Source organism: Macaca thibetana, chromosome 12 (assembly GCF_024542745.1).
Source record: "Macaca thibetana thibetana isolate TM-01 chromosome 12, ASM2454274v1, whole genome shotgun sequence".
NCBI classification, from domain to species: Eukaryota; Metazoa; Chordata; class Mammalia; order Primates; family Cercopithecidae; genus Macaca; species Macaca thibetana.
The window spans coordinates 95,116,888-95,144,566 of record NC_065589.1 but is presented as its reverse complement, the minus strand read 5'-3'; the positions used below and the strand labels follow the sequence as shown (position 1 = coordinate 95,144,566).

Sequence of the window (27,679 nt, the reverse complement as noted above, 5' to 3'; positions counted from 1 at the left end):
GTTGTCCTGTCTGGGTCATACGCCCACCACTTGCATCAAACACTGTAGGCAGAAGGAAGAGAGACCATAATCACACAGGCTTGGGTCTTCTGCCCATTGCTACAGCCACAACCGGCCCTTCACTGAGACTGACATTTCCATCAAAACCCCCGGCATGAGGGAAGAGCAACTCCTTAAAGAACATGAGGGTTCTGGTGAAATTAAAATGACTGGTATCTGATTCACACGTACTTTAAGGGAAATAATTGTAAGGCCTCCTTTAATTGAGAGAGGGAGGATGTTGACATGTTGTTATTTTCCCTTTTCTAGAAAGCATGGCAGTGGCATAAAGAAGCACCTTTATTAGTTTTCTGATAATAGATGGAATATAAGGAGACAAACACACACTGGCAATAGAACCAAATGCAATTTTCTATAGATAGCACTGGTCTACTACTATCCCAATTTAAAATACTTTCAAAAAATTGCCACCAGATGAACTCTTTATAGCCAGCTTTAGCTTTGAGGGAAATAAAAGAAATCTAATGGCCAACTGATATCCCATAATGGTTTGCTTTTGTTTGGGATTTTTTATTAACAAATAATCATGCATGCAGCTGTTACACATTGGTCATTCACAACTCACATTTTTATATGAATTTTCTCATATTCTTATGTGTGTGTGTGTCTATGTGAAAGGAGAGGCTTCTAACAGTGAAGAATGGCCTCTAATTGTAATGGATTTTACTTTTAGGTAAATTGGTAAAAACTAATTTTTACAGCATGACTTTAAATGATTATTTTTCTTAATGATTTTTTTTCCAGACAGAAGGTGAATCCAGAAGTAACATAGTACTGAAGCCATTTCACAGCTAAAAGTACGAAAGGATTTATCATTCACTCCTTCCTTCACTCTGTATTGCGGGGCTACCTTATGTCATGCACTGAGCCAAGAACTAGGGATACTAAAAAGAGTAAGACAGGTCCTTGCCCTGGATAAGCTCACAGAGTGATGGAGGAAAATTCAAGAAGCACAGAAAGTGCTATAAGCCACTTATGTTCAAACGACTATTACAGCACAGAAGAGCAAACATCTACCTTTCCTGAGGGTGTCAGAGAAGTCTTTTTAGATGAGATATTTATGGAAAAATAGTAATTTTCTAATAAGAAGCCTAGAAAAGGGTATTCCAGGAAGAAAAAGCAGTATCCACTACTACAGAGCTCTTTGGACTAACTGGGTTACTGGCAGGACAAGGGACAGTAGGTAGGAGTGCCCAGGAAGCTGATGGGGGTAAGATCAGACAGAATGGGATGAGAACAGTATGTCATGTGAAGGAGTTTGGAAAGATAACTCTGGAAGCAGGGAAAAGGGTTTGTGACAGATGAGAGAGACTGGTCACACTGAGACCTTATAGAGGTTGTAGAGAAGGTTTATAGAAGGTTGTAGACAAGGGGCCTAAAGGAAGACAATGAAAGCCTACAGAGACTTCTCCGATTAGAACGGAAACTAAGTAATGGATTGAATGAAAGAGCCTAGGAGGAAGAAGGAATGAAAATATTTCTCATGTGTCTAGTTTAGGAGAAACTAGTTGTATGCAGTTACCGTTAAATATATTAGGGAAAATGAGAAGAAACAGATATAGGGGTAGAGACTGGGGCAGCAATGAACTAGAAGAGAGAACAGAGCTATGATTGCCTGTGCTACTAGGCATTAATTTTGTGTTCTGTGCAAAAGCTCATAAAATAATGTGTTTTAATCATAACATATTACTCTTTGATATATTTTGATTAATGTCACTTATGAAAGTATTCATCATGTCAATACATGTGTTATTAAATAATAGTATGGATCAAGTCATCTATTTCCATATTCCTAATACTTTATGAGAAGTAGAATATTTTGAGTAGCAGTACTCTCATAATATATTTAGTATTGTCTTCATAATTAGTATATTTATTATAGATGCTTTGGGGGAGGGAGATACTGTCTATAAGGTATATGACTGCACAATATTTTGAGACAAAAAAGTTTTGCTGACCTCAACTGGTGATCTCTTTATTAAAGCTGAGAGCTAATACAGTTCATATTTCCTAAGCTCTATTTTTCACGTACAGATGTTTTCATCTATAGGGGTATAACAAACATTAAACCTTTTCAAATGGTATCTTTTGGTTTAATTTGTAAAACTGGAGGACTACGGATTCTGTTGAACTGGGATTAAACTGTGTGCACCAGAAACAATAATAGCTAATAGTTGTTGAATATACACAGCATTTTTCAATGATGAGAAGCATGCTTATCGCTATAGTTTAACTTTCACAGTGATCTTAGATAAGGCAATAAAATGTACTGCAAAAGAGGTAACTAAGATTTTTTTTCTTATCAAATGTCAGGTCGAAGGAGTGGTTTGGGTGTCTAGTCTTATTTCAGAGTGAGTCTTTTTCATTTACTTTTCTTAATGCATTCAAAAGTTGTTAAAGTTTCTTATATAAAAATATGATTGATTGTTACAGTGACAGTAATTGCATTTTAGCAAAAGTAACCATTATAGTAATTTTCTTCAGGGAAGAGAAATCTAACTAACTAAAGTAGCTAGTTACTTCCTCACACATTAACTCTGAAAATTTTTAACATAAAAATACTTTATAAGGGAAGTACAGAGTGAAGAACATAAAATGGCATGCAATATTTATAAAACTACTTCCATTAGGTGGCTCACAATTTTATGTAGCTGTTAATCACAAATTAAGTGAAACAAAATGGAGAGAAAAACTAAAATTTCTTTGCTATTGGGTCAATTAAACTAAGTCCTCAATTGAAGCCTTTTAAAAATGACTCTCACATATTTTTTTTCATTTGTAAACTACAGAAGGTAATGATCTTTTAAATCAAAAAGATTTATTCGTATCATGGCCTTAGAAGACTGAATAAAATAACTACATGAAGATACTATGATTGCAAAGAAAAAAACAACTATTATACATGTGCATACACAGGGTAATGTGGCATACAGTAACTTGTACATGTTAAATCACAAATGAAGCAGCATTAGCATTTAATTTTATGTATTCCACTGCACACCTGAATACTAATTAGCAACTAAAATAAGAAATGTGTGGTACTGCATGTATTGATAAAATCTCAGTTTGGTAGTCTTCAGACACCAATTTAATATGAATTGGGTACTAGGAAAAGATAGTTTATCATTTTTACAGTTTTGTTTCTAAAATCATTTTTCCTTATTATTGAAAGCAATATACTAATTTCAAAATCAGTTGAAAGTAACTGAAATGCTGGCTAAATCTGGAATTGCATTTTTAAATATTTATTGTTAACAATGTATAGACAGCAGCTGCCATAGGAGTACAAAGCAGAAGCTGCAAATTCAGTATGCAAATGCAAGAACAGTAATTCAAGATAACTTAAATCAACTGAGTCAACTCAAATTTTTCTTTTTTAGTGAGGCACAGAGAACACTGGTACTTTGTCTCTGCCCTTCCTTAACCCTGTTTTTGAAATGGCCCCCAGAACTGCAAAAGAAAGATGTATTTTGAAGACTGAGATACAGGAAAAAGAGTTTAAACTTCATGATTTTCCCCTGGCCGCCTCTATTCATCTCTCTCCATCTCCATTCCTTTGCCAGCCTCTGTATTTAAATTGACCTTTGCACTATCATTTGATTTATTTTTGAAGTTATCGTTATAGAAGAAAATTTCATTCACAAAACCACATTTCTTTAAATTAATACCTTCCTTTATTTTTCTATTATCCCCATAGATTACAGATCCCCTGCCATTCATTTGTACCGTTCTGCCCATCTATTGCATCTATAATGCAAACTAGCACTTATTATATATGTCAGGGAGTTCAGTGGGGGAAATTGCAGGATGTGTGTGTGTGTGTGTGTGTGTGTGTGTGTGTGTGTGTTTGCTTTTGAGTTGCAGTTGCAGTCTAAGGATTTAGTACACAGTTGGCTTATTTTAGTCTTTCAGCAAAGTCCTATTTGCTTAATGTATGGCTGGCATCTCATGTATTTATTAGCAGAACACAAAGGTAAAAGGTAATTTTAAAATAATCACAGTAGCAGACATCAAAATAAAATGTTTCAAAGAGAAGGACGCAATAAATATCTACCAAGAAAATCACAAGGACTATATCAGTTAGGATTCTTCTAGTTACAAACAACAGGAAATCCAACTCAAATTTGCATGAATAATAAAGGGAATTTATGGGCTCATATAAGTAATAGTCCAGAAGATGGGAGACTTAGGTGCAAATGATGAGCTCCAGTTCCATTGGGCTGCCATTCTCTCGGTTCTTTCATTCTTTGATTTTTAGGTCTGCCCTTAGGCTACTTTCTTTCCAGGTTGCAAAGCTTTAGCTAGCAGCAACCGGGATCATGTTATTTCTCATTTACATCTCCCAAGAGAAGGCATGTTCTCCTTCGGCCAAAAAAACATCAAAGTCTGAGCTTCATTCTGACTGGTCCAATTTAGGTAATTCTTGAGTCATTTGTAGTGGCAAGAAGGAAAGATATATTGGTAGGGACCAACTTCAGCATGTACCTGGCACATGCTGATATAACCCCATAGGTATATAACATATTGAAATGCTTCTGTACCAGAGGATAAGTAGCCAGTATTCTAAGTTCCCCCCTCTCTCCGCTAAAGTGTTCCCTGTACCAGCATCCCAGCCTGGAATGCCCCTGACTTCTCTACTATCCAGCTGTTAAAAAGTTAATACCTGCAAAGCAAGCATTCATTTGGACCCTGTTACAGCAATGCAGCAGACCCCTCTTCTGCTTGGGTGGATCATGTACTGGTTGTTAGACATCTTGACAGTCATACAAGCCTTCAGCTGAGGGCAGGACCAATCACACTATATTGGTTCCATAGGGTTGCCATAACAAAGTACCACACACTGAGTAGCTCAAAACAATAGAAATTTACTCTCATTATTGTATAGCCCTAGAAGTCCAAAATCTAGGTGTTGGCTGGGCCATGCTCCCCATGAAGGCTCAGGGAAGAATCCCTCCTCATCTCTTCTAGCTTCCAGTTGTTGACGGCAATCCTTGGTGTTCCTTGGCTTGATGCATAACAATTCCCATCTCTGCCTCTGTCTTTACATGGTGCCTTTCTTCTGTGTCTCTGTCTAAATTTCCCTCTTCTTGTGATTCAGTTAGGGCCCACTGTAATTCAGCATGACTTCCTCTTGACTTGATCACATCTTCAAAGACCCTATTTCCAAACAAGGTCACATTCACAGGTTCTGAGTGAATATGAATTTGAGGGGAGGAACTATTTAACCCAGTACACTCACCCAAGTGGAATGGCTGTTATGCAGCAGAGAAGTAGCAAAGTGATGTTGGGGAAATGACCACAATGTCCACTACAGATACCGGACTCTCTGGGTCTTTGCTCTCCTCACTTACCTAGTTAAAGTCAACAGCTTCATGGTTGAACTGGCATGTCAACTTTTATTTGCATAAGACTTTCAGAGCTGGCTCCCATACTGCTTAACCTCATTTTTAACTCTAAGGCCTGAATCCATGGACTTCAAAAAGTAGATTAGAGAAGGAGGTTGGCAAAGAGTTCTTAAATCCACATGCTAGTTCACACAACATCAGTAGAGTGAACAAGCAATACATCTCATCTGTGTAAGTACTATTATTTTTCAAGTGTATGTAGCTGTGATTAATTAAATAAAAATTTACTTAAAACCTTCTTGCATTTATAATATCTCATTGTCATTATGTATTTTCTCTATCAACAGATAATAGAGAACAATTGCTACTGTACTTTAGCACTCTGGCCTCTATTAGAAGGGCCATGGGATTCAAGTCTGGCCTCTGTAGTGAAGGTGAAAACAACAATGGCTCAAATAAATAGTCATTGATTTCCTTCTTATATAAGAGCTGGAGGGCTGGACACGGTAGCTCAAGCCTGTAATCCTAGCACTTCGGGAGGCCAAGGTGGGCAGATCACTTGAGGTCAGGAGCTTGAGACCAGCCTGGCCAATGTAAGCCATTTCTAAATGACTTATGTGGCTCTGCTCACTGAAAACACTGGCCATCACCTCTCAATGTTGTTCATTACCCCACTTTTCTGCTTTAGATGTATTTACAAGCCATTTCTAAATTTACTAATCGTTGTTCAAGGCTTGGGTTTTTTTTTTTTTTTGTAGAGACTTTAGTCTCTTCGATATGGAGATAATTTTTTGGTCTACTTTCCATAGAAATTTCCTGAAGTTTTCTGACGTTTTCTGGAGTTCTAAGCTTCTTAACCAATAGATATGCAATATTTGTTATTTCAACGAAGCAAACGTCTCAATCTCTAAAAGTTTGAATTGCGAAGTGAGGTGAATATAGATAGATTTCCTCAAAATACATTCCCCAAATTACGTTTCATTATGAGCAATACATTTGCAAGTCAGGTAGTTCCTCCTCATCTCCAGCTTTTCTTCATCCTAATCCTTGTGCTGGTGGGTCTCTTGGCTACGTATACCCATCTTCTGGTATCCACAGTCTACTTATGTGGCTTAAAACCCTAATGAACATTTTCTCTTCTTAGTCTAATAAGCATTTTAATCTCAAACTTAACATATCTAAATCCACACTTCTGATCTGTCCCTCATTCTCATTTCCAAACATGTTAATGTCCCAGTCTTAATCTTTCATTTACCAACGACTCCAGTTTCTTAAGCTAAAATCTTTAGAGTCATCCAGAATTTTATTTGTCTCTTTTTTCTCACACCCTACAAAAATCCTTCAGCCCCTATATGCAAAATATATCCAGATTACAACCCCTTCTGACTGCTTCCTTTGCTACCCACAACTCTGATTCAAGCCACCACTACCACTTGTGTGGATCACTACAGTAACCTCCTCATTGATCTTCCCTGCCTCTGTTCTGGTCCTTCTAGCAGTATCTTCTCAACAGAGGAGTCAGACTGCTTTCTGGTTAAACCATAGTCAGATATTATCATTCCTCTGCTCAATCCCCTCCATTCAGAGTAACACCCAAAGTCCTTACACTGCCTCCAAGGTGCCACATGATGGGGCCTCTGCTATCTTTCTGGTTGCATCTCCTACTCTCCCCAGACACACCTGCCTCTTTGCTTTAGGATAAAGTACTTGCCATTGTCTCTTCCACCAAGTATTCAAATGGTTCACTCCCTCCTCTCCTTCAAGTCTCTGCTCAAATGTTACCTGCTCCTGGCACAACTTGTTCTCCTACAATGGTGATCATCATTTGATATACTATATATTTCACATGTTTATATTGTTCAATGTTTGTCTTCCCCAGAAGAACATAAATTCTTGTATAAAAGTAATATTTGTTAAATAGTATTGGTTTTTTCGTTTTGTTTTTTGGGTTTGTTTGTTTGTTTTTTTGCTTCGAGACAGGGTCTCCCTCTTTCACCCAGGCTGGAGTGCAGTGGCTTGACCATGGCTCACTGCACCTTAACCTCCCGGGCTCAAGTGATTCTCCTGCCTCAGTCTCCTGAGCAGCTGGGACTACAGACATGAGTCACCACACCTGGCTAATTTTTAAATAATTTTTGCGTGTGTGTGCAGATGGGGTCTTACTGTACTCCCCAGCCTAGTCTTGAACTCCTGGATTCAAGTGATTCTCCTGCCTCCACCTTCCAAAGTGCTGGGATTACAGGCATAAGCCACTGTACCTGGCCTATTCTAAGTTTTATTTACTACATATTTTCAGCTCTTAAACCTGTACCTGGCATAAAGAAGAGCACAACAATATTTGACGTATGAATGAAAGTATATTTTTTAAATTTTTTAAACATAAACCTTTTCACAAAAATAAATAGGCATGCAAATATCCCAAATAAATTTAAAAGAAACTCATACCTATAGAGTGCCAACCACGTGTCAGGCTCTGGGTAGCACTTTACAAGTATGGAATTTTCATAGCAGGTCCTGTGTGATTGGTCTTATTATAAACACTTACCGACGAGATGTTACATAACTAATTTTAGAAGTGGAAAAAGTCAGCACATGCGTAATATGCTCAAAGTCTGACTTACCTGACTCCAGAATCCATTCTTTTAACACGCCTCTTTGAAAACAAACAAACAAACAAAAAAACGCGATAACAACAGCAATAAAAAAAGATGGGGTGGGGCTGTATGCGGTGACTCATGCCTGTAATCCCAGCACTTCAGGAGGCTGAGGCGGGTGGATCACTTGAGGTCAGGAGTTCGAGACCAGTCTGGCCAACATGGTGAAACCCCGTCTCACTAAAAATATAAAAATTAGCCTCACGTGGTTGTGCATGCCTGTAATCCCAGCTACTCAGGAGACTGAGGCAGGAGAATCCTTTGAACCCAGGAGGCAGAGGTTGCAGGGAGCTGAGATTGCGCCACTGCACTCTAGCCTGGGTGACAGAGCGAGACTCAGTCTCAAAAAACAAAACAAAAAACAAACAAACAGATGTCATCAAATTTTTGTGTAAAAGAGTACAGCTAAATGCCTAACTAGGATTCCAAGTGTGTGAAAATTAGAAACACAAATTTTGAAAAGGAAAAAAAAAAACCTCAGCAGGCCGGGCAAGAGACTGAGTGCAGATTGGAATGGAACACCTGTACAGTCAAGCAGATCAAGAGATTCTGGCTAGAGAAAATACTCTGAAAACCCTATCTTCTCTTCTCTTGTGTGGCCATCACAGAAGCAGTAGTAGCCAAAACAAAAGCCAGTCCCTTTGTGACATGTGACCAGAGCAAGAACTGGAAAAGTCATTTCAATGCGCCTTCCCACATTCACAAGAAGATTATGTCTTCCCCACTGTCCAGAGAGCTAAGACAGAAATGGAACATTCAATCCATGTGCATGTAAAACAATGATAATGTACAGGTTGTCCAAGGACACTACAAAGGCCAGGAAATTGGCAAAATAGTCCGGGTTTAGAGGAAGAAATACATGATCTACATTGAATAGATGCAGCGGGAGAAGGCTAATGGCACAACTGTTCCTGTGGGAATTCACCCCAGCAGGATGGTTGCCACTAAGCTAAAACTGGACAAAGAGTGCAAAAATATCCTTGAACCAAAAGGCAAATCTCACTAAGTACAAAAGGGAAAGGACAAATTCGAGGAAGAAACAATTCAGAAGATGCAAGAGGCCAGGTGCAGTGGCTCACGCTTGTAATTACAGCACTTTGGGAGGCCGAGGCAAGGGTTGCCTGAGCCCAGGAGTTCCAGGTTGCAGTGAGCCATGATCACGTCACTACAGTGTAGCCTGAGCAACAAAATGAACCCTGTCAAGAAAGAAAGAAAGAAAAGAAAGAAAGAAAGAAAGAAAGAAAGAAAGAAAGAAAGAAAGAAAGAAAGAAAGAAAGAAAGAAAGAAAGAGAGAGAGAGAAGAGAAGGAAGGAAGGAAGGAAGGAAGAAAGAAAGAAAGAAAGAAAGAAAGAAAGAAAGAAAGAAAGAAAGAAAGAAAGAAAGAAAGAAAGAAAGAAGAAAGAAAGAAAGAAAGAAAGAAAGAAAGAAAGAGAGAGAGAGAGAGAAGGAAGGAAGGAAGGAAAGAAAGAAAGAAAGAAAGAAAGAAAGAAAGAAAGAAAGAAAGAAAGAAAGAAAGAAAGAAAGAGAAAGAGAAAAGAAAGAAAGAAAGAAAGGGGAGAGGGAAGGAAGGAAGGAAGAAAGAAAGGAAGGAAGGAAGAAGGAAATAATCTTATATACAATTTTTATTAAAAACTGCTAAAATATATTTTTAAAAATCTTAGCCCTATTCCTGTGTACACCTGCTACCCCACATTCCCACTACTCAAAAGGTAGAGGATGGTTTTAAGTTCTTACTTAGTGATTTGATATCAGTTTGCACCAGAAGAAAGACATAATCAAAGACTTCCAGGAATACAAGTAGGGCCCTCTTTACGAAAGAGTTCTCCTCTCTTTGTCAATTATAAAACAGTAGAAAGGGCACTCCTTTGCCCTGCTGCTGACCATGTGAAGAAACCTGAGCCCGGCTCTACCTCTGTTCTTCTGGAAGTCTTCTTTACTTTGAAAGATGCATTACCTTTGAAAACAACTATGTTTTAAAAATAATCCAAAAAAGGAAGAAGAAAGAGGGCAAATGTAATGGCACACCCTAGATATAAGGAAATGTTCTTGGGAAACATTTGCAAGTAGGTACCTGAAATTTTTTTAAACCACATCAATAAAAGAAGAGATTATATGAATGACTTTTGAATATTGAAACTTCAAGTATGTTGGCAAACAAGAAGGCCCATAAAATAAGACAACACCCTTTCTAACTTCCCCTAAGGTCTCTAGCCCATAAACAGACATTCTACAGGAACATTTATAGAAGAAATTTCTATTTGGAGCCAACAGAAGCCTCACAATTGCCAGTATCTCTCAGACAATAAAGACAATAATAAGTGCCTTAAGATTTCAATTCTTTATGTTATCTGATCTGAAGTTTCACTGGTTTTATTTCAGAAGTAGTGTCTAGGAGAAAACTAAAATGTATATAAAATTCTGGGATTTTAAAAGCATTTTATACCTTGGCTTTCTTTAGAGAATTTTGTAGAAGACAGACAAAATATTAAAACCATAGCTGAAACAAGGCAATAAATTTGAATTTACTAGAGCAAAGTCAGAATTTTAGTACCAATAGTACAAATCTACATATTCACACATTCATTTCTCTATTGTACATATTTTATATAACACAACTGTCCAATATCCATGCTTATGTTTTCTCTAACAATTAGAAACATGGCTTGAGATGTACTGCAAATGAAAATATTCTTCAACATACTAAATTTCACATTACAATGTCTAGCTCAGTACTAAGACTTGGGTGACAGCTGCAGCTTTTCAGAAGCTAGCATTTAAAGGTAGTAATATTCTAGGAAGCACTTAAAGAAGACACATTGTCCCCATCTAATTTAAGGTAGAGAACTGTATATATATAAAAAAAAAAAACTGGCAGAAATTCAGCAAACAGAAGCCTGTGTCTCATAGCAAAAGACAGTTGGACAACTTCTTCAAAAGATAGTAAGATATTATTTAAGTCAAACATTTATTTCTCTACTTACTAGGAAAAATTAGATTATCTCATCAAATCCAGTATGTGCCATTTTTTAAAATTACATGCCCATAATTAAGTGGTTGAGTTCACCTACATATTTGAGCTAACATATCAAACAAAGAAAACAGGCTTGGCCACAAAGTCAATAAAAGTCAAATAAAAGGCCAAACTAAACAGATGAGACACCATGCCCTGAAGATCAACAAAGGAGATCACTGTTAGGTGAGGCAGGTTTAGAAACTTTTGGCAAGGAGGATTTGCTGTGCCCATCACAAGCACAAAGCAACTCATTCAAGCTAGTTAAACACAATCGTACTGCAAGATTGATGGATAATTGATTGCCTACAACTGAATTTCTTTTTTTTTTTTTTTTTTTTTTTTTTTTTTTGAGACGGAGTCTCACTCTGTCACCCAGACTGGAGTGCAGTGATGCTATCCTGGCTCACTGCAAGCTCTGCCTCCCGGGTTCACGCCATTCTCCCACCTCAGCCTCCCGAGTAGCTGGGACTACAGGTGCCCACCACCACGCCTGGCTATTTTTTTTTTTTTTTTTTTGTATTTTTTTAGTAGAGACGGGGTTTCACCGTGTTAGCCAGGATGGTCTCGACCTCCTGACCTTGTGATCCGCTTGCCTCAGCCTCCCAAAGTGCAGGGATTACAGGTGTGAGCCACTGCTCCCAGCCGCTAATTTTTCATATTTTTTAGTAGCAACGAGGTTTTGCCATGTTGGCCAGGCTGGTCTTGAACTCCTGACCTCAGGTGATCTACCCACCTCAGCCTCCCAAAGTGCTGGGATTACAGGCATGTGCCACCGTGCCTGGCTGAATTTCTTTTATCATACTGTTCTAAAGTTAAACTCCAATAAGCCTTACATAGACAGCCCAGAGATATTTTTTAAACTTTTGGTAATAACAGAGTAGTAACAAATAGGTAGTTTTGTATTTGTTAATTTTTTTAAATAAAGAGAGGGAGATATATATATACACACACACACATATATATATATACACACACACATATATATATATGAGATGTGATGGCAAGAATGACGGCTGATGTTAAGATAATAATGCAGTATTCCTGTTTTAATACAATCCTCATTCAGGTGTATCCCTCCTAAAATAACTCTATACCTTTTGAACACCTGTCATCACGTGGTCTATTCTAGGGTACCAAAGAATCCATAATATAACCATATTTGCCATTTCTGGGATTTGTCAGAAGAAACCTCCATTCATTAAACTTTGCAAAGCACAATTTCTTCTCCCTCATGGCATTCATCAGGATTCTTCCTGCAGGTATTACAATTATACACCTAGAAAACTCAATAGACTTGACTAAAAAACCATTTAGCAAAGTATTAAGGCACAAAATTAATATACAGAACTCAAACAATAAACAGTACGAATATGTAATGGAAGAAAGGACCCACTTACATAGAAAAACAAAATAAAATACACAAAAGTGTAAGGGACTTTTGAGAGAAATACAAGAAATTTTGAACAAAGGGAAGATGTACCTCTTCAGTGGAGTTAACATCCAAAAAATATCAATTCTTTATCAGCTAATTTATCATTTCAACATGAGCCCCATAAGAAAAATATTGACAGTGGGTTTTTGTGAAACTAGGCAAACATCATAGAGTTTATAAAGAAAAATAATTTACCAAAATAAATCAGGAAAACTCTGAGAAAAAGAAGCAGAGAGGGAATTAGCACTATCTGATATTAAAACATATTATAAAAACCTAAATACTTAAAACAGTATGGTGTTGATTCATCAGTACACAAATTGACCAACAGAACGTTATAGAAAGTCCAGAAATAATTCCAAAAGCATTCTTCAATTCAATATATGATGGAGACAGCATTTCAGATCGGTAAGGAAAAGATGAACATTTTAAAAAATGATAATAGACTATCTGAGGGAAGAGATGTCTTTTTTCCTATTTAGATGGGTACTTTCTTCCATTGTATATTCATACTATTTGTTGTTTGATTTCTGCATATTAATTTTGTGCCCCAGTACTTTGCTAAAGAGTTTTTCTGTCAAGTCTCTTGAATTTTCTAGATATACAATTATAATATCTGACAGGAAGGATTTTAATGGATGCTGAGAGGAGGCATACTCCAGTAAAACCAGTATAAATTTCAAATGAATCAAAGATCTATACATAAAATACAGACAGCATATAAATATTAGAAGAAAGCACAGAATTTCTTTTTAACATTGCAGTGGAGAAGGGAGTTATATTTGTGACTTAAAATTCAGAATTCATAAAATACAATAGTAAATTTAACAAAAAAGCTATGAACAAAGTCAAAAGATAAATGATAAATTGAGAAACTCAAATCATAGACAAATACTAATCTCTCTAACTCATAAAGAGCTACTAGAAACTAATATAGCCCAATCATATAATAAGAAAATCAGCAAAAATATGTATATTCAAGTCATAGAAGAGAATGCAAATGACTTGTAAACATAAATAGATGTAAACATACATAGATGATCAAGTTCACTTAAAATAAGATAAATACATGCTGAAACTACACTGGAATACCATTTTTTTCAGATTGGTAATGGTGTAAGAGCTTGATCGTAGGAAAACAGACCCTCTCATACATTAGGGACAGCTGAAATTAGACAACTTTGATGGAAGGAAATTTTGCAATATTTATTAAAACCAAAATTGCATATACCCATTGATGCTGGATTGTACTTCTAAGGAATTTATACTTACAGATATACTTGCCCACACGTGAAATGACTAATGTGTGACTGTATCCATGCCAGTATTGTTTGAAATTTAAAACATGTTTTAAATGTTTGAAACAATTTGAAATAACTCAAGTGCCCATCAGTAGGAGAATGGTTAAAAAGTTATTGTACATTTACAGAGTGGAGTACTACACAGTGGTATTTTTTAAAAAAAGAATGAGGACGCTCCCTAGTATTGAGCCTCAAGATGTATTGTTAAATGTAAAATTAAAAGCGGTGTATAAAATAGTGTATATTTTATGCTGCTTTTTGTAAAAAGTGAAGGAATAAGACTGTGTTTTCATATTTTCTGGTGTATGTGTAAAGAAACTCTGCAAGAACATTTAAGAAAATAATAACAGTGATCATGGTTGTGTGTGTAAGAGAGTTGTGCAAATAGTATACAGAGTGAGAGCAACACTTTTCACTGTGCCTTTTAACTTTTTTTTTTAAGTTTGAACTATTTGAATATATGACATTTTAAAGAAGGGGTTTGAGTAGACTGTTTTAGCCAAGAGGAGATGTTCCATCACAGACTTAGTCACAAGCCAAACCATTTGCTGTTAGGGAGAGTGGGAAGTCAATTAAAACTACCTTCTTCATTGACAGAGGACTCCTTCTAAAAAGTACACCACTAATGCCACACTTTGGAAAGAGAAGTAAGTAACATACATTTTTATTTATTTTTGAGGCTTTACCTAAAAGAAAGGGAGTTATGACCAAATACAATGTCTTCTTAAAGTTTCTCTTTTACTTCAACTATTCTTTTTTTACGGGGGCAGGGGGTGGTGGGACAGAGTCTCTCTCTGTCGCAAGACTGGAGTGCAGTGGTGCGATCTCGGCTCACTGCAACCTCTGCCGCCCAGGTTCCTCGATCTCTTGACCTCGAGATCCACTCGCCTCGTCCTCCCAAAGTCCTGGGATTACAGGCATGAGCCACTGCGCCCAGCCTCTTCAACTATTATTTATTTATTTATGTATTTATTTATTTATTTAGTGACGGAGTCTCACTCTGTTGCCCAGGCTGGAGTGCAGTGGCGCCATCTCGGCTCACTGCAAGCTCCGCCTCCCAGGTTTACGCCATTCTCCTGCCTCAGCCTCCCGAGTAGCTGAGACTACAGGCGGCCGCCACCACGCCCGGCTAATTTTTTTTGTATTTTTAGTAGAGACGGGGTTTCACCGTGTTAGCCAGGATGGTCTCAATCTCCTGACCTTGTGATCCGCCTGCCTCGGCCCCCCAAAGTGCCAGTATTACAGGCCTGAGCCATCACGCCCTGCCCTCTTCAACTATTCTTAAACGTTTTTTAAAAAACCCACTCCTCGCCTACCTGCTAACGTTAGTGGTGGTGTTTTGTTTGAAAAGGAGTCTTGCTCTGTCACCCAGTCTGGAGTGCAGTGGCACGATTTCAGCTCACTGCAACCCCCGCCTCCCAGGTTCAAGTGATTCTCCTGCCTCAGCCTCCCAAGTAGCTGACATTACAGGCACCCACAACCACACCTGGCTAATTTTTGCATTTTTAGTACAGACGAGGTTTCGCCATGTTGGCCAGGCTGGTCTCGAACTCCTAACCTCAGGTGATCCACCTGCCTCGGCCTCTCAAAGTACTGGAATTACAGGCGTGAGCCACCGCGCCCGGCCGTAATCTTTTTAATGTTATTTTGAAAGCTGAATGTTCGTCTATCTTTGTTGATTTTGCCATTGACGTGGGAAATGATTTCAGTTTGTCTAAAGAACTTTAAAGTTTTCTCATCAAGGTGGAAACATTGTTTTAGTACAAACTTGTCAAATGAAAAGTGTAGTGGAAAGGATTGTTTCTCAAACTGAATTTATGTGTTTCTTTGTGCTTAGGCTCACCTTGTATGTGTCGCCTCTGATTTCACACTCTGGTTTCAGACTAACATTTTACCAACTTAATCAAGGTCACTTTTCTCTCCTCTAAGGTATTAATTAACAAGCCACCCAGTTCAGCTCCCTGTAACAATATGTTTTGAATTCTTTCATCAGGAAATCAATGAAATATGAAAACAACTACACTCATCACAGCTTTGCACTATCATTTGATTCATTTCCTCTAGAAGCATGGCTGTAACTGACTACTGTTCAGCTGCAAATTTGCCAAATTGTTCAACTACCTAGAAGTGAGGTAAACCAGACTGTACTATTTTAGTTCTTTGAAAGCTTCTTCCCTCTTCTCACAGCTGCTGCAGCTGCTAATACTTCACCATAAGTAGAAATCCTTAGACCTCAACCTGCCTAGATTGAAACTGATCCAATCTTCTGTCCACGGGTTTCACAGAAGAATGCAGCATAGGGTAACTATGACAACACTAGTTTGATTAAAGAAAAGTAAACTCCAATAATCTAGAATTCCCTTTAGCCATTGTTTCAAAGGGGAATTTATCATACTTTGCATTGCAACTTGGCGTATGTGGTAACAATAATATGAAAGAGCTACTGCTGGAATTAAAAGACTTACATGCAATCCATTTTTCTTTATCTCCCCTCTGCCTCACCACTGTTTTTTCCCCTTGTGTTTCAGTTTGGTTTCAGGACTGTATATAGAATAAAGGGCAGATTGATATTGGGGGAAAACCATTTTAATACAATATGGTGACCAAAAATGTTTGTTTAAAAAATAAACATAAGCAAGCCAGGCTTGGAGTCTCACGCCTGCAATCCCAGCAATTTGGGAGGCCAAAGTGGGTCAGGAGTTCAAGACCAGCCTGGCCAACATGGTGAAACCCCATCTCTGCAAAAAACACAAAAATTAGCTGGGCATGGTGGCATGCACCTGTAATCCCAGCTGCTCAGGAGGCTGAAGCAGGAGAATCACTTGAACCTGGAAGACAGAGGTTGCAGTGAGCCGAGATGGTGCCACTGCCCTCCAGCCTGGGCAACAGAATGAGATTCTGTCTCGAAAACAAAAATAAAAATAAAAACATAGCATATTATAATAATTGTAGTAGCTAGGTGGTAAATCCCTAAAGGTTTAATATACTCTCCCTCAACTTTTGTGTATGTTTAAAACTTCATAACAAAATATTAAAATCGGTAAGCATTAAAGTACATTCTCATTCACTTTTGCGGTGGTGCATCTTATCAGATATCCTCTGAATTACCCTTTGCCTCATTCGCCCAAATTGGATTTAAATCCAGAGACAGGGATTAAAATATAACTGAGGTAAAATGTGCTGTCATTTTATTGTATTTGAGAATATAATGGGGAAAGTACAGAGATAATAGCAAAGTGATAGTGATCCCTGAATGCTAGAAAATGGGGGCCACTCGGGCAAGTTGTTGATGTTGATTCTGTATGTTTAGAGACAGGGAGGAGAGAACATGGTGAGGGGTTACACAGGGTTGCTGTGAGGAAATAAGGGTTTAAAGAAACTCTGAATTCAGACAGTCAAGAACACGAGGGGGAAAAAAAAAAAAGAAGAACATGCTCAGAAGGGGCTGGTAACTAAAGGTGGAGCTCAGGAGATCTCCGGATATTTTTACATTTCCAAAATAAAGGAAAGAAGGCTGATCATGAGATATCTGTGGTTTCAATCCCAATGGCTCTGGATAGGCTGGACACTCAAATGGCTACAAGGATTGCTGTTTTAATCTGAAGCTCATCCAGGCAGAAAAGGACCCTGCATCTATAAGATACAGTTTTTTAAAGAAAGGTTTATTTGCCCTTGGCTTGAGAATGGAAGTAGAGTGAACTAGAAAGGAAAGTGATGTCACGAGTTAGGATTCAAGGGGAGAATTGAGATTGCTTAAGAGAGGTGGTTTATGGCTTTCAGGCTGTACTGAGCTAATGAAGCAACATACAGCAGTAACTTACCTCATCTAGCTATAGTTTGTCCCTGAGATTGCCCAAGAGGATAGTAATATAGTTGTGGAATTGTTCAGATTGTGTGTACTATATTTTGGTGAATATAATGGAAAAGGCATGCTCCGGAGAGGAAAAGGACTATCAGTCTGTAGAGAGGTATTTGGAAAAGAGATCCCTCCTGGCTTGAATCTTTAAATGGTTGAAAGGTAAGCTTTTGCTTAAGATGAAGGTCAGATAAAACCTAGGTGAAGTTGCTTTTTGTTTGGGATTTGAGAGTGGTGTTTCATCAAGTATTTAGAATCTACTTGCAAAAGTATAAATAAATTTCTCAATTCCCTTATTCTCTTTATAAATAGCAATTTCTCACTTATGTGCTATTCTTCATTTGCCTGAAAAACAAAATAAGGCTTTCTAGTATCTATCCACAAATACTCAGTAACTTTGTGGGTCCTGCTTTGTTATTCCCATTTGTGATCTCAGAATTTATCTTGAGAATATCCCTTTGAAACTAGCCAAAGATGCAAAGTTGGAATGCCCATTACTTAAGAAAACATGATTAAATTCTAAGTCATCTTCACAAATCTGATTACCTTTAATAGGGGCAAAAGCAGATTAAATCACTTAAAAGAAATAGATGTCATAAATTTATGTAAGAAAGCAGAATATTATCTAGTGTCATGATGTATCAGAAATAAACAAACAAACAGAAACCTCTACATTGACCACTGACCAGGTCTTAATCAGGGTACTGTTTTTCAGGAGAAATCCTTGTAATGTAGATGAAATGACAAGGCAAAGATCTCTTCTGAAAAGGAGAAATTCAACCAATGTGTCAAGGTTTACTAAATGACAGGAGGAAAGCTTAAATGAAGTAGAGAAAAGATCACTAAGTTAAGAATAGAATCTAATAATCTTCAAATATCTAGAAAGGAATCATAGAATTGTGATCAATCATTCTACATTTGAATATAAGGCAGGGAAAGAGCAAGTTGCAAAAATACTTATTATTATCATGGAATGACTTCCTTATCATAAAAAGTATGTAAGATTGTAGTGAATAAGCATTAAGAAATCTCATCAAAAGTCATGCTTAAGTTGGGATTAGGCACGGTGGCTTACACCTGTAATCATAACACTTGAGGAGGCTGAGGTGGGAGCATTGCTTGAGGCCAGAAGTTTGAGACCAGCCTGGGAAACATAGCAAGACTCCATTTCTACCAAAAAAACAAACAAACAAACAAAAAAGCTGGGCAGTGGCACGCACCTGTAGTCCTAGCATCTCAAAAGGTGGAGGCAGGAGGATTGCTTGAGCCCAGGAATCTGAGGCTGCAGTAAGCTATGATCACACTGCTTGCACTCCAGCCTGGTAACAGAGTATAACGCTGTCTCATAAGGAAAAAAATATATATGTTTAATTTGGATGACAAATACCCTTCTGTCTCACAGAAAGCATTAAAAGGAAGTTCAAAATTCTTTCTATCCCTAAAATCCTAAGATTATCTGTAGAATCAAGAATTAATATTGTTCTTTATGAATGACCTAATAGAGATTCTGAAACCTTGGATACCTATCAAATTTTGATAAGTTGGTGACTAATAATATTCTAAAGAAACTGACATGGCAGTAAGTGTGGTAGAAAAGCATAATAATCCTAGAGCCTTTCGGCTCTCTGATCAGCACCATGGCGGTTGGCAAGAACAAGCGCCTTACGAAAGGCGGCAAAAAGGGAGCTAAGAAGAAAGTGGTTGATCCATTTTCTAAGAAAGATTGGTATGATGTGAAAGCACCTGCTATGTTCAATATAAGAAATATTGGAAAGACGCTCATCACCAGGACCCAAGGAACCAAAATTGCATCTGATGGTCTCAAGGGTCGTGTGTTTGAAGTGAGTCTTGCTGATTTGCAGAATGATGAAGTTGCATTTAGAAAATTCAAGCTGATTACTGAAGATGTTCAGGCCAAAAACTGACTGACTAACTTCCATGGCATGGATCTTACCCATGACAAAATGTGTTCCATGGTCAAAAAGTGGCAGACAATGATTGAAGCTCATGTTGATGTCAAGACTACCGATGGTTACTTGCTTTGTCTGTTCTGCGTTGGTTTTACTAAAAAATGCAACAATCAGATACGGAAGACCTCTTATGCTCAGCACCAACAGGTCCGCCAAATCCGGAAGAAGATGATGGAAATCATGACCCGAGAGGTGCAGACAAATGACTTGTAAGAAGTGGTCAATAAATTGATTCCAGACAGCATTGGAAAAGACATAGAAAAGGCTTGCCAATCTATTTATCCTCTCCATGATGTCTTCGTTAGAAAAGTAAAAATGCTGAAGAAGCCCAAGTTTGAATTGGGAAAGCTCATGGAGCTTCATGGTGAAGGCAGCGGTTCTGGAAAAGCCACTGGGGACGAGACAGGTGCTAAAGTTGAACGAGCTGATGGATATGAACCACCAGTCCAAGAATCTGTTTAAAGTTCAGACTTCAGTTAGTGTCAAATAAAAAGTGCTATTTGTGAGAAAAAAAAAAAGAAAGAAAGAAAAAGAAAAGCATAATAATCCTAGAGTAAGACAATCCTGACTCTTTCCTCACAAATCTTATGACCGTCTACATCTGAATCTCCACATTTGGAAATTATTACATTTGAAATCCAACTTCAAGAGTTGTACAAATGATAAGATAATATATGTGAAAAGTTTAAAAACTATAAAGCATTGTAAGCATGTAAGTTTTTGTTAGTAGTAGTAATACTGTTAGAAACGAATCATTCCTATTTCTCAGTGACACATGTGTGAATCTCTGTACTATGAGTACAAAGCCTTTCCTCTCGTTGCACAAAACTATGCAAGGGAATTTTTTTTTTTTTTTTTTTGAAACGGAGTCTCGCTCTGTCGCCCAGGCTGGAGTGCAGTGGCCGGATCTCAGCTCACTGCAAGCTCCACCTCCCGGGTTTACGCCATTCTCCTGCCTCAGCCTCCCGAGTAGCTGGGACTACAGGCGCCTGCCACCTCGCCCAGCTAGTTTTTTGTACTTTTTAGTAGAGACGGGGTTTCACCATGTTAGCCAGGATGGTCTCGATCTCCTGACCTCGTGATCCGCCCGTCTCGGCCTCCCAAAGTGCTGGGATTACAGGCTTGAGCCACCGCGCCCGGCCTTATGCACGGGAATTAATCCAAGAATTAAAGAAGGGCCTCAAGGTTAATCATTTACTTTTATTTGTTTTTAAAGTTGTTTTTACAAGAATATACATTCATACAACAAAGTTCACAAAGTGTATTTTCAAATAATTTTAATAAATGAATATACCTGTGCATCCACCATTCAGGTCAAAATATAGAACATCACCAACATTCTAGAATGTTAACTTATGTTAATACCTCCTTCTCAAAGATAACTACTGTTCTGATTTTCATTTTAACTATCTTAGAAGTTCACATAAATAAAACCGCACAGTGTGCACTCTTTTGTGCCTGGCTTCCTTGGCTCAACATGTTTCTATGAGATTCATCTATGCTGTTGCACGAAGCAGTTGTTCATTCTTTTATTACTATAGGCTGTTTCAATTTAAGAAAACACCAAAATAGAAGCACTTGTGGAATGACAGAGTAAGGACCTCCGAAAATGTCTACCTCTATAAAAGCAAAAAGAACACTAGTAAAAATGGTCACAATTAACTTTTTCAAAAGTCTGGAAAGAAACAAAAAATTTACACCAATCTGAGTAGCATTAATTAAAATCACAACTGGATTTTGGTAAAAACAGTGAGTTTTGTGGCATTTTAACTTGACATTTTACCATAGTCCTCTTCCCACCCAAATCCAGGGTAGCTTTGAAAATCAGCAGACTTGCATCATGTTTTGTAAAAACCACCCTAGCAGTCACTGAAGTGGGAAGAAGGGTTTGGAGTTCCAAATACTCCTCAGTGAGTTGTCAGTATTCGATCTGTCTGGCAGCTCCCTGGAAAAGCTCTTTTCACAAAACTTGTCATTTTTACCTGACTCAAGAGTTCACTCAGCAAGGAGAGCTCTATCCAGAAGATAATTTTCAGAAGCATTCAGTGACAATTGTTTGACATTATAGCTGCCTAGGAATTTTAGCCAAATAAGAGGTTTGCCAAAAAACTTTCAATGGAAAATCTGGAAAAGGAGATATGCATAGTGGATTTTAAAAAACTCCAACACATTCCTTGAAATGTAGAAGGCCACATGCATGCCCCAGAAAGTCCTGGCAAAGCTCTATTCTTTTATCTCTTGCACAATTTGAGGCTCTGTGCAAGTAGGAAGTGAAGGTTGAGGAAGGTTTATAAGACACCTGAACACTGAAGGCATGTTCCAACACAAACACACATAGAGCCTCTGGGCAAAATCTGGGAGATTTATTATTTCAAGGCACTTAAGAAAATCTTCCTCCAATCATTAGCTGACCACTAAGCTAACCAAGCAGAGACTTCAGTGGCTACATGCAACAGAAAATACAAATTTTACAGAATTAGTCCAGGAAAGTCACCAAACAAAAAAGAACAACAATAAGCAGTAACAACATTAAATGCTGGAGGGAGAAATTCTGATTTCTGAAGTTACCACATTATATTATACCAATAGTCCAGTTTTCAAAAATAAAAACATGTAAGACATACAAAGACACAGGAAAGTAGGTCCCATACACAGCAGGGAAAAAGTAATTAATAGAAACTGCCCCTGAAGTTCCCAGATATTGAGCTTTCTAGGCAAAGCATTTAAATCGGCCACTAGAAATATTTTCAAAAACTCAAAGGAAATATGGTTAATGAACTAAGGAAAGCATAAGAAAGGTGTCTTATCAAATAGAGAATATGAAAGATATATAGAAGTTACTTTAAAAAAAAAAAGAACCAAAGATAAAATTTGTAATAACTAAACTGAAAAATTTATAATAACTAAATGAAATAACTAAAATGAAAAATTTACCAAAGGAATTCAAGACCAGATTTGAGCTGGCAGAGGAAGAATCAGCAAAATTAAAGAAAGGACAATTAAAGTTATCAGTTCTGAGAAATAGAATTTTTTATTAAGAAAAATGAACAGAGCCTGTGGAACACACTCAAGAGTACCAAAACGCACCTAATGAAAACCGCAGAAGGAAGAGCGGGAAAGAGAAAGAAAGAAAAATTATTTGAAGAAACAATGGCCAAATACTTCCCACATTTGAAGAAAAACTTTAATCTATAGATCTAGGAAGCTCAACAAACCCAAATGTAATAAACATGAAGAGATGTATCTCTAGATAAATCATAGTCAAACTGCCAAAAAACAAAGAATAGAAATGTAATTTTGTTTATAACACTTTTCTTCTCCTGAATGATTTAAAAGATATCTGTATAAAATAATCATAGAACTCTTTTGATGGGTTTTGATGTATAAAAGTATAATTGGTATGATAAATACAAATAGCACAAAAGAATGGGGAGGGAAGGAGGTACAGTGGAGCAAAGTTTTGGTACATTCTTAAAATTAACATAGTATTAATCTAACGCAGATCATTTTAACACATCAATTGCAATCTCCATGGCAACCACTACGAAATTAATTCAAAATAATAGAAGAAACAATAAAGGAACTAAAATGTTACACTAGAAAGTAATACAAAAGCAGGCAGTGACTGAGAAACAAAACACGTAAGACATATAGAACACAAATAGCAAAATGGCAGTTGTAAATTCTACCTTATCAGTAACTACATTAAATGTGGATGGAGTAAGCACTTGAATCAAAATACAAAGACTGGCAAAATAGATTTTTAAAATCTAACCTCACTATTGAATCTAAAGTCTTTAAAAGATATACTTTAGATTCAAAGAACAAAGAGATTGAAATTAAAATAACAGTAAAAATCTCTGGGGTTGTTGTAACTAAAGACACTTAGTACTCAAAAGAGACTGTGATTGGCTATATTAATATCAGAAAAATAGAAGTGAAGATTTAAAAAAATGGCTATTAGAGACAAAAAGAGCATTTTATAACAATAATTGTTATTGTTAACAATTCATCAAGATGGCTAAACAATTATAAACATATATGCACCTACCAGCGTAGCTCCAAAGACATGAAGTAAAAGGTTATAGAATTGAATAAAGAAATAGGCAGTTCAAAAATAATAGTTGGAAATGTCAATATTTCACTTTAAATAATGGATAGAACAAAACAAGAGAAGACTAACAAGAAAATGGAAGACTGGAACAATGTAAGCCAACCAGACCTAACAGGCTTCTGTAGAACACTCTCTAATAATAGCAAAATTCACATTTTTCTCAATGGAACATAGAATAATTTTCCAAGACAGACTGTGTGTTAGGCCATAAAACAAGCCTCAATACATTTTAAAAGACTGAAATCATACAAATTGTGTTCTCCAACCATAATACAATGACATTTAAAATTAATAGAAACAATTGAGGAAATATACCAAAAATGTAAGTCATGAAGTAAAAACAGTACTCAGAGAGAAATGTATAATTATCTATATTTAAAAAGAAGAAAGACCTCAAATTAGTAATCTAAACTTCCATGTTAAGAAACTAGAAAAAGAGCAGCAAGTTAAATCTGAAACAAGCAGAAAGAAATTAAGAAATATTAGCCGAGGGAACAAATAAAATAGATAACAGAAAAATCGAGAAAAAACAAAACCAAAAGTTGGTTCTTTGAAAATATCAACACAATTGGTAATCTTTTAGCTATACTGACCCTCTCTGCCCCGTGCCAAAAAACACTGCAAATAGAAGGTTCAAATTACAAAAATCATAAAGGAAAAATGGACCATTACTACAATCTTACAGAAATATAAAAGATTATAAAAATACATTATAAACACTGTATGGCAACAAATTAAATAAACAAGATGAAATGGACAAATTGATAGAAAGACGAATTATTAAAACTAACTTAAAGAGAAATAGAAAATCTGAATAGACCTATAAAAAGTAAAGAGCTTTAATTAATAATTTGCAAAAAGAAAAGTTCAGGCCCATGTGACTTCACTGGTAAAAATTACCAAATGTTTAGAAAAAAAATACCAATCTCTACAAGCTCTTAAAAAGTTAGAAAAAAGAAAAAAGGAAATCTTCTCAAGTCGTTCTGTGAGGCCAGTATTAACCTGATACCAAACCAGTCATCACAAGAAAAGAAAACCACAGGCCAATATTCCTTAAAAATATAGATGCAAAATGTTCTCAACAAAATACTAGGAAAGCAAGTCTAGTTACATATAAAAATGATTATATGCCATGACAAAATAAGATTTAACTCAGGAATGCAAAGTTTGCTTAACATTCAAAAATCAATCAATGTGTTACATCCTATCAATAGAATAAAGAATAAAAATCACATTATCATCTTAATAGATACAAAAAAAAAGCATTTGATAAGATACAACACTCCTCTGTTAAAAAACACTCAAATGGCTAGGCATAGATTTCCTAAACCTGATTTAGAGTATCTACAAAATGTACAGTTACCACCATTCATAAAGGTGAAAGACTAAATGCTTCCCCAGGAATGAGACAAAGATACCTTCTCTTGCCACTTCTGTTCAACATTGTATTGAAAGTTCTAGCCACAGCAATTAGAGAAGAAAAGAATAAAAGACATTCACTTTGCTAAGCAAGAAGTAAAACTATTCATAGTTGCCAATGGCATGATCTTATTATTTATATAGAATATCCTAAGGCATGTGAAAGTGCACTAATACATACATTTAGAAAGATTACATGATACAAGATTAATAAATAAAGTCAATTGTATCTTTATACACTAGCAATGAAATTCCTAAAAATGAATTCAGAAAGACAATTCTATTTACAATAGCATAAAAGGAATAAATAGTTAGAAATAAATTTAACAAAAGAAGTGCAGTGCTAAAACTACAAAACATTGTTTAAAGAAATGAAAGGGATTGGACACAGTGGCTCATGCCTGTAATCCCAGCACTTTGGGAGGCCAAGGCGGGCGGATCACCTGAGGTCAGGAGATTGAGAACAGCCTGAACAACATGGTGAAACCCCATCTCCACTAGGAATACAAAAATTAGCCAGGTACGGTGGCGCACCCCTGTAATCCCAGCTACTAGGGAGACTGAGGCACAAGAATCACTTGAACCCAGGAGGCGGAGGTTGCAGTGAGCTGAGATGGTACCACTGCACTCCAGCCTGGGCGACAGAGTGAGACTGTGTCTCAAAAAAAAATTGTTAAAATAGCAATATTACCAAATTGATTCACAGATTGAACATAGTTTTTATCCAAACCCCAGCTAGCTTTTCTGCAGAAATTAATAACTTTATCTCAAAACTCACAAGGAGGCCGGGTGTGATGGCTCATGTCTGTAACAGCACTTTGGGAGGCCAAGGCAGGTGGATCACCTGAGGTCAGGACTTTAAGACCAGCCTGGCCAATTTGGTGAAATCCTGCCTCTACTAAAAACACAAAAATTAGCCAGGTGTGGTGGTGCACACCTCTAATTCCAGCTACTCGGGAGGCTGAGGCAGGAGAATAGCTTGAACCCAGGAGGCAGAGGCTGCAGTTAGCCAAGATCACGCCACTGCACTCCAGCCTGGACGACAGAGCAAGACTCTGTCTCAAAAACAGTAACAACAACAACAAAACTCACAAGAAAATGCAAAGGACTCCAAATTGCCAAAATGATCTTAAAAAACAGGAACCTACTTGGAGGCTAACACTTCCTGATTTGAAAACTTATTACAAAGCTACAATGACAAAAATAGTGTGGTATTGGCATTGAGTTATTGGGAATCCAGAAATAAACCGTTACACCATCTTCAATTGATTTTAACAAGGTTGCCAAGACAACTCAATAAGGAAAGCTCAGTCTTTTCAGCAGTTTCGAGACCACTAGATACCCATATGCAAAAGTATGAAGTTGGGCCCCAAACTCATACCATACAGAACAATTAATTCAAAATGCAACAGAGACCTAAATGTAAATGTAAAATTATAAAACTCTTAGTAGAAAACACTGAGTTAGAAAAAAATTGATGAAATGAATTTTATCAAAATTAAAACCCTAGCCGTGCACAGTGGCTCATGCCTGTAATCCCAGCACTTTTGGAGGCTGAGGCAGGCAGATCACTTGAGGTCAGGAGTTTGAGACCAGCCTGGCCAACATGGTGAATGCTGTCTCTACTAAAAATACAAAAAATTAGCTGGGAGTGGTGGCACACACCTGTGATCCTACATACCTGAGGTCCTGAGGCAGGAGAATCACTCAAACTTGGCAGGCAGGATCATTTGAACAGTGAGCCAAGATTGTGCCAATGCACTCCAGCCTCAGTGACAGAGCAAGACTCTGTCTCAAAAAAAAAAAAAAAAAAAAAAAAAAAAAAAAATTTAAAACCCTAAGTACTTCAAAGGAACTCCACGAAGAAACTGAAAGTGACAGCCTACAGAATGTGAGAAAATATTTTTAAATCATATATATATGGGATTACAACTCTTTTTTTTTTTTTGAGACAGAGTCTGGCTCTGTCGCCCAGGCTGGAGTGCAGTGGCAAGATCTCGGTTCACTGCAAGCTCTGACTCCGGGATTCACGCCATTCTCCTGCCTCAGCCTCCCAAGTAGCTGGGATTACAGGTGCCCACCACCATGCCCGGCTAATTTTTTGTATTTTTAGTAGAGATGGGGTTTTACCGTGTTAGCCAGGATGGCCTGTCTCCTGACCTCATGATCTGCCCACCTCAGCCTCCCAAAGTGCTAGGATTACAGGCATGAGCCACCGTGCCTGGCTTATTACAACTCTTACAACTCAATAATAGAAAGACAAATAACCTGATTTTAAAATAGGGAAATTATTTGAAAAGACATTTTCCAAAGAAGATATTCAAATGGCCAATAAGTTCAAGAAAAGATGTTCGACATCATTAATCATTAATCATTAGGGAAATGCAAATCAAAGCCACAATGATCTATCACTCCACACCAACTAGGATGGCTAAAAAAAAAAAAAAAAAGATAGAAAATAACAAGTGTTGTTAAGGAGGTGGATAAATTGGAACCCTCATATGCTGCTGATAGG

The 27,679-nt window shown here is 37.2% G+C and overlaps 2 pseudogenes across 1 annotated transcript; both read left to right on the top strand.

The window, feature by feature from the left end:
- The first annotated feature begins 154 nt into the window (after positions 1 to 154).
- LOC126932338 (60S ribosomal protein L26-like) lies at positions 155 to 12,916 on the top strand (annotated as a pseudogene).
- A 6,359-nt stretch (positions 12,917 to 19,275) lies between these two features.
- Positions 19,276 to 20,135, top strand: LOC126932910 (40S ribosomal protein S3a-like; annotated as a pseudogene). The gene has a single exon (XR_007718369.1). The product of XR_007718369.1 is annotated as a 40S ribosomal protein S3a-like (transcript).
- The last annotated feature ends 7,544 nt before the right edge of the window (positions 20,136 to 27,679 follow it).